Source organism: Trachypithecus francoisi, unplaced genomic scaffold (assembly GCF_009764315.1).
Source record: "Trachypithecus francoisi isolate TF-2019V2 unplaced genomic scaffold, Tfra_2.0 Lachesis_group20, whole genome shotgun sequence".
Lineage (NCBI taxonomy): Eukaryota > Metazoa > Chordata > Mammalia > Primates > Cercopithecidae > Trachypithecus > Trachypithecus francoisi.
The window spans coordinates 15,740,840-15,747,701 of record NW_022681466.1 but is presented as its reverse complement, the minus strand read 5'-3'; the positions used below and the strand labels follow the sequence as shown (position 1 = coordinate 15,747,701).

At 52.4% G+C, this 6,862-nt stretch overlaps 1 long non-coding RNA gene across 1 annotated transcript; it reads right to left on the bottom strand.

The window, feature by feature from the left end:
- Nucleotides 1-2,246: 2,246 nt before the first annotated feature.
- On the bottom strand, nucleotides 2,247-2,991 carry LOC117066522. Its single transcript, XR_004430376.1, has 2 exons — nucleotides 2,830-2,991; nucleotides 2,247-2,414 (listed from the first exon to the last, which is right to left on the bottom strand). It is a non-coding gene; the product is annotated as an uncharacterized LOC117066522 (long non-coding RNA).
- Nucleotides 2,992-6,862: the final 3,871 nt, after the last annotated feature.

Here is a 6,862-nt window from a genome sequence, read left to right as displayed (position 1 = left end):
AGGGGAGGATCCCCAACATCGCAGTGGGTGGTGGCTCTGGCCCAGGGCCCCTCCTCTGACTCAGGGAGAAGCTGCAGCTGGCCTTAGGCCACACCAGCCACTTACACGGCCCTCACACCACCTGTGTACTCACTCTAACTTCTCTCGCCGCCAGCGGTGCAGTGAAGAGGGGAAACGGGCACACGTGGATGTTGGGAATAACGTCTTACGTGTGAATGAGCAAGTTCGTGTTGAGCCTGCAAGCACAGGCACCCGGCACCCATGTGGGAGTACACGTTGGGTGTATGTGCCTTACATTTTATTTCTACATGTGAGGGTGCATGTGTGCGTACATGCCTCTGGCCGCACAACTCCCAGACTCACCCTGGGGTCTCCGGGTGCATGTGTTTGCCATGTGCCAGGATGTCTGCATGTGTCCACGTGTGTGAGTGCTTGTCAAACAAACTCCCTGGAACTGGGGCTCTGCAGGAAGGGTCAGACGGCAGTCTGAGACACTTTTCATGTGTCAGGAAAACCAGGCTCCCCTTTCAGGAAGCCTGCCCAAGGAAAATAAACTAGCCCAGCTCCTGGGGCAGAGGGGGAGGCCGCAGGGGGTGGGGAAAGAGAGAAGGTGGCTGAGACTGGTGGCGGGGGTCATGAAGCAAGGCCACCAAACGATGCCCCTTGACCCCACTCCATCGACCCTCCTGGAGACCCTCTTTCCTCAGCTTTGTCCTAAGGGGGCTTTGTCCTCTTTCTCTTCTTCAGGCTCTGTTTTCTCCTCTCCATCTCTCTTCTGTCTCCATGATTTCTTCTCTGCCTTCTTTTTCATCTGCCCTTCTCCCTCCATGTTTCTCTCTCTTCCCAACTCCCATTACTTTGTAGCTGGCAACCTGCCAGTCACCTGTCTCCTTTCTCATCTACACTGCAGAAGCCAAAGCTGTGGTCTACCTATGAGAACAGGTGGTCAGAAAATCCTGAAGGCCATGGTACAGGTTTTATTAACTTTTATCCTTTGACACCAGGTTGGCTGCAAGTTTCTGGCTATTACCTCCAACATGGAGGTGATCTTTTATTCACCAACTGGCTAACTGATGGCATCCTTTATCTTATGTTGATTAAGCACCTGGTTTGTGCCAGGCACTGTGGTTGTCTCTAGAGCTACCGTGGTGGGCAATAAGCCGGAGAAATGAATGGGCTCTGCCTCACAGAACTTTCAGACTGATGGGGAGTCAGAAATTAGTCAAAGTCACACACAAATGTAAAATTAAAGTAACTTAAGGGCTGCAGACAAAGGGGTAAATACCTGTATGTCAGAGCCTCAAATGAGGGAATTAACGTGGTCAGGAGGGTGGGAAAGGTTTCCTAAGGAAGTGATAGTCTAGGTTGGAGGGAAAAGCAAGAGTTAATCAGCCCAAGGAGTGGAGGGGGTGAGTGTGAATGAGGCAGCTGGTGGTGGGCAGAGGGAACAGCAAGTGCAAAGGCCCTGAGGCCAGAGGAACAAAGTCCATTTGTGTAACTGAAATAAGGCCTGGAAGAGAGGGGGATCTGGATGAGGCTGGAACAGTAGCCTGGGCTACGTTAAGGGTCATCACCATGGAAATCATCTTGGTTAAAAAGCCAATATGTTTTATAAGTGTGATCTATTTCATAATTTTTGGTTTTAGAGATAGTCACTGTCGCCCAGGCTGAAGTGCAGCCTTAACCTCCTGGGCTCAAGCAATCCTCCTGCCTCAGTCTTCTTAACAGCTGGGACTATAGGCATGCTCCACCATGCTTAGACGATTGTTTTAAATTTTTGGTAAAGATGGGGTCTTGCTGTGTTACCCAGTCTTGTCTTGAACTCCTGGCCAAAAGCAGTCCTCCCACCTCAGCCTCCCAAAGCACTGGGATTACAAGTGTGAGCCACTGCACCCAGCGCTATAATTTTTAGAAGTTAAGAAAGTATAACTTATCTTTTTTTTTTTTGAGACTGTGTCTTTGCTGCCCAGGCCGGAGTGCAGTGGTGCAACTGTGGCTCACTGCAGCCTTGCTCTTCTGGGCTGCAGTGATGCTCCCACCTCAGCCTTCTGAGTAGCTGGGACTACAGGCGTGCACCACTGCGCCTGGCTAAATTTTCTGTTTTTTGTAGAGATGAAGTTTTGCCATGTTGCCCAGGCTGGTCTCCAATTCCTGGCCTCAAGCGATCCTCCTGTCTCAGCCTCCCAAAGTGCTGGGATTAGAGGCATGAGCCACTGTGCCCGGCCAGAAAGTATAAATTAATCAAGAAGTTTTGAATAATTTTATGTTGTTTTCACCACAACACCCTCCACACATATTTGGAGAACAATAGGGCACAAACTTGGGCAAGAGTGGAAAATATTAAAACATGGTCCCGTAGGATGCTTGGTCCACTTGTGAATTCCCAGGATCTGTGCAGATTGAGGGCCACTGTGCTGGAGAAGAGAGGAAAGGAGGGAATAGAGCATCACCCCAGTGTGTCGTGGGGGCCTAGGTCAGACAGAAGAAACCATGCTGAGCCCAGTTCTACACCTCCCCACTCAGACTCCCACACAGGGTCCCTCCCACCGCAGGGTCTGACCCTGGCCCTCTGCCATGCCTACCATGTGCTTAGCCCCTAACAGCTGGGGTGGCTTGTGCTTAGGGAGGGGAGAGGGATGAGACAGCCAAGCAGGGAGGGGAGAAAGAAGCATTCAAGTGCTACTCAAAATGAGGCGTGTGCGCCAGCATCAGCAGCATCGCCTGGGAACTCACTGGGAATTCCAGTTCTTAGCCCCCGCCCTAGACCTACTGATCCAAAATCTGTGAAGTGAGGCCAGCCTTCCGCCCCATGTGTCTTCACAGGCATACCAAGTGATACTCAGGCGCTGCTGACGTTGAAGGACCCACACTGGAGAGGGCAAAATGTTGGAAGTGCTCGAGGTTGAATCAGCGACAACAGGAGTTGAGTCCTCCATCCAGCTGTCATCTGTTGCCACCTCCTTTATGTCACCCAAGCCATTTTCATGGAAGCCTTTCTGTTGGAAAAGCACAGAGATGGACATGACCTGGCTCTCTTAGGCCAGCCCCTCTTGAGTCTCTCTCCAGTCTCTGTCTAGCCTCTTGTTCTGGGTGGGTGGAGAGTACCCCCCGCATTCTGGTCCATGAGTGTGGGGATGGGAGAGGGGAAGCGTCTCAGGAGGGGTGTCAGGCTAGGCTTCCTGCAGACCCAGCTGTCCCTTCCAATCCACATCCCACCCCCCACCCAACTCCCTCACAACAAGCACACCCAGCAGCTGCAGGAACCACCCTGGCCCAATGCTGGCCCCAATGTCCCCAAGCTCAGGGGAAGTGGAGTTCAACCTGTTCTTCCATGACTGCGCCTCCCAAGCCTCCCAAAGGAACCCAGACCCACCACAGCCTGAAACAAGACATCTCCTGAACCCTTTTCTCCCTCCCCTCAAATATCCCCTTCTGGAGGGTATTGGGAAAAGCTGCCAAAAGTCAGGTCCTCACCCCAGAACCTCCAGCCTGAGCCCCGAACCCAGCTCCTCAGGTCACAGCCACTCCCACTGAACACCACCCCTCGCTGTGGGTGGGATCCCATCGCCACACAGGCCAGGCAGCTGCCTGGACCACCTGCCCCAGGAGAGACCAAATGGAAGGCCAAGAGGAAGGGCAGTGGTGGGGAGGCTCTGGGGGAGAGGAAGCGGGGGCGAAAGGGCTGGGGCCAGGAAGTCTAGGATGTAAGAGCTGGAAGGGATCTGAGGGATCAGCTTGTGACTTTTACAAGCTCAGAGAGGTTGTGTCTTGCTCAGTGTCACACAGCAAATTGGTGTCAGAGCCCAGCACAAACCTGATCTCCCAGGCCAATGCTGTTTCCACAGACCTCACCCAGAGGGGAAGGGTAGCCAGGGGTAACTGTGTAATGAAAAGCTGCAGCCTACGCTACTGCAGCCCACACCATCACACAAGATCTTCCTCCAAGGAGCTGCCCCTAGTGGACGCCTCATTTCTTCTCCCCTATCACTCATTCCACTACTCACAACTGCCTAGAACTTGATCCATTAGTTCATCTCACATTCACTCCATCTTTTTTTTTTTTTGAGACAGAGTTTAGCTCTTGTTGCCCAGGCTAGAAGGCAATGGCATAATCTCGGCTCACTGCAACCTCCACCTCGCGGGTTCAAGTGATTCTCCTGCCTCAGCCTCCCAAGTAGCTGACATTACAGGCATGTGCCACCACACCCAGCTAATTTTTTTGTATTACTAGTAGAGATACGTTTTCACCATGTTGGCCACGCTAGTCTTGAACTCCTGACCTCTGGTGATCCACCCACCTTGGCCTCCCAAAGTGTTGGGATTATAGGTGTGAGCCACTGCGCCCGGCCCACTTCATCTTTAAAACTCTCTGTGTCGTGGCCGGGCGCGGTGGCTCAAGCCTGTAATCCCAGCACTTTGGGAGGCCGAGACGGGTGGATCACGAGGTCAGGAGATCGAGACCATCCTGGCTAACATGGTGAAACCCCGTCTCTACTAAAAAATACAAAAAACTAGCCGGGCGAGGTGGTGGGCGCCTGTAGTCCCAGCTACTCCGGAGGCTGAGGCATGAGAATGGCATAAACCCGGGAGGCAGAGCTTGCAGTGAGCTGAGATCTGGCCACTGCACTCCAGCCTGGGTGACAGAGCGAGACTCCGTCTCAAAAAAATAAAAATAAAAAAAAAAAATAAAAAAATAAAAATAAAACTCTCTATGTCGTAGGAGAGAGGGAGAGGGAGAGAGGGAGAGAGAGAGAGAGAGAGGGAAAGAGAGAAAAAGAGAGAGAGAGAGCATGTGTGTGTGTGTGTGTCTGTGTGTGTGTCCTGCCTCCACCATCAGATGAGGGGGTTTCTTAGACAGAGGGTATGTCTCTACCATCACACTAGGCGTTCCTAGAGGACAAATGGTGTCTCCTTCGATTATAACAGGAGCTTTCTGAGGGCAGGGACTGTCTTCCCTACTAGACTGGGATTCCCTGAAGGCAGGAGCTGAGCCTCCAGAATTTTGTGGGTCTCCTTCCCACCTCCGCAATTCTCTTCAACTGAGACAGCCCTGGTGTTAGACTTTAACAGGAGGAGGCCCTCAGAGTGCCCAGTTCAGAGACCACCTATGACAGAAATGCCGCTGGCATTTGAAGCCACTGGGGCTACCACCTCGGGACATGATTGGGGATTCTCGGACAGCTGTTATTCTTTGCGCATCCCAAGATTTCCATTTGTTGTTGCAGTAATCACCAGTCTTGATGTTCTGTGGTTCCTGTCCCACCAACCCGCCAGGGAAATTCTCTCTGAAGTTTTGAAGAGACCTCACCATACCTAAGCTGACCCTCTGAACAAAGGGAGGCTTGTGGTAACAAGGGGTTAGAAGAGAGGGTTTTCTTCCTCTCCTTGGCCAAGGCTTCTGGGGATGGCTAAGGCCGATGACTGCCTCTCCAAAGCCACCCTCCACCCCGCCCCCGCCCCACACTGACCTTCCTTCTAATATACCAGTCCCAGGTCACACCTTCTCCCATGAAGTGTTGGACCGCAGTTCAGCAGAGGCCATCCAAGCGAACCCTCTCTCTAAGGAATGGTCATGGCATCTTCCTCCCTGTTTCCCAAACGGGGTGCTGGGATTTTCGTCACAGCTCCCAACTTTCCCAAGTTCCAGTAGAATTCTTCCCAGAACCTTTTCGGTGTCATCACCCCGAGCATCTAACAGTCTTAGCCCCCAGCTGGAGACATGGCAGGGCCTAAGTGAGAGCAATAAGTACAAGGGGACCTCAGCTCTGTACCAGGGCATCCCCCCACAGCTGTCTACCACATGGCGCTGGGCCTGACAGAAGACAGGCTGCTTCCAAGATGGCATCCTGAAAACACAGTGTTAACAGGTGGGCGGGCAGTGCTTCCTCTGCCTCCCTCCATGGCACTCAGTTAGAACACTCCTATGAGGTACATAGGACAGACCTGATGCCCATCTGTGGATAAAGGAAGTAAGACTCAGAGAGATTAAGAAATGCACCCAGGCCGGGTGCAGTGGCTCACGCCTGTAATCCCAGCACTTTGGGAGGGTGAGGCGGGTGGATCACCTGAGGTCAGGAGCTCGAGACCAGCCTGGCCAACATGGTGAAACCCTATTTCTACTAAAAATACAAAAAAATTAGCCAGGCATGGGGGTGGGGGGCACCTGTAATCCCAGCTACTCAGGAGGCTGAGGCAGGAGAATCTTTTGAACCTGGGAGGTGAAGGTTGCAGTGAGCCGAGATTGCGCCATTGCACTCCAGCCTGGGCAACAGAGTGAGACTCTGTCTCAAGAAAAAAGAAAGAAAGAGAAAGAGAGAGAGGAGAGGAGAGAGAGAGAGAGAAAAGAAAGAAAAGAAAGAAAGAGAAAGAGAGAGAGGAGAGGAGAGAGAGAGAGAAAAGAAAGAAAGAAAGAAAGAAGAAAGAAAGAAGGAAGGAAGGAAGGAAGGAAGGAAGGAAGGAAGGAAGGAAGAAAGAAAAGAAAAGAAGGAAATAGACCCAAGGTCCCATGCTATTCAGAAGAGCTGGAATGCCATGCCAGGCCTCCATTTGGGTTCAATGTCACCATCCTTTGTGCCACATCTTATGGCAGTGCCAGCTTGGAACCAAACTCAGGCCCCCAGACTCCCAGCCTCCTCCCAGGAGCAGTGTGTGTAGTTGGGCAGGTCATACACTGCACAACCCCAGGAGGTGCTCCTCACATTGAGGTCAGGGCAGATGGCGTCCCCTGTAGCTATCGCAGGACATGACCCCCATGGCTCCACGTGGAGGTCCTGCCTCCACACTCAGTCCTCAGCCCTCTGTGCACACATTCAACACTTGGGCCACACAAGTCCATCCCCTCCTTCTCCTCTTCTCCCACTAG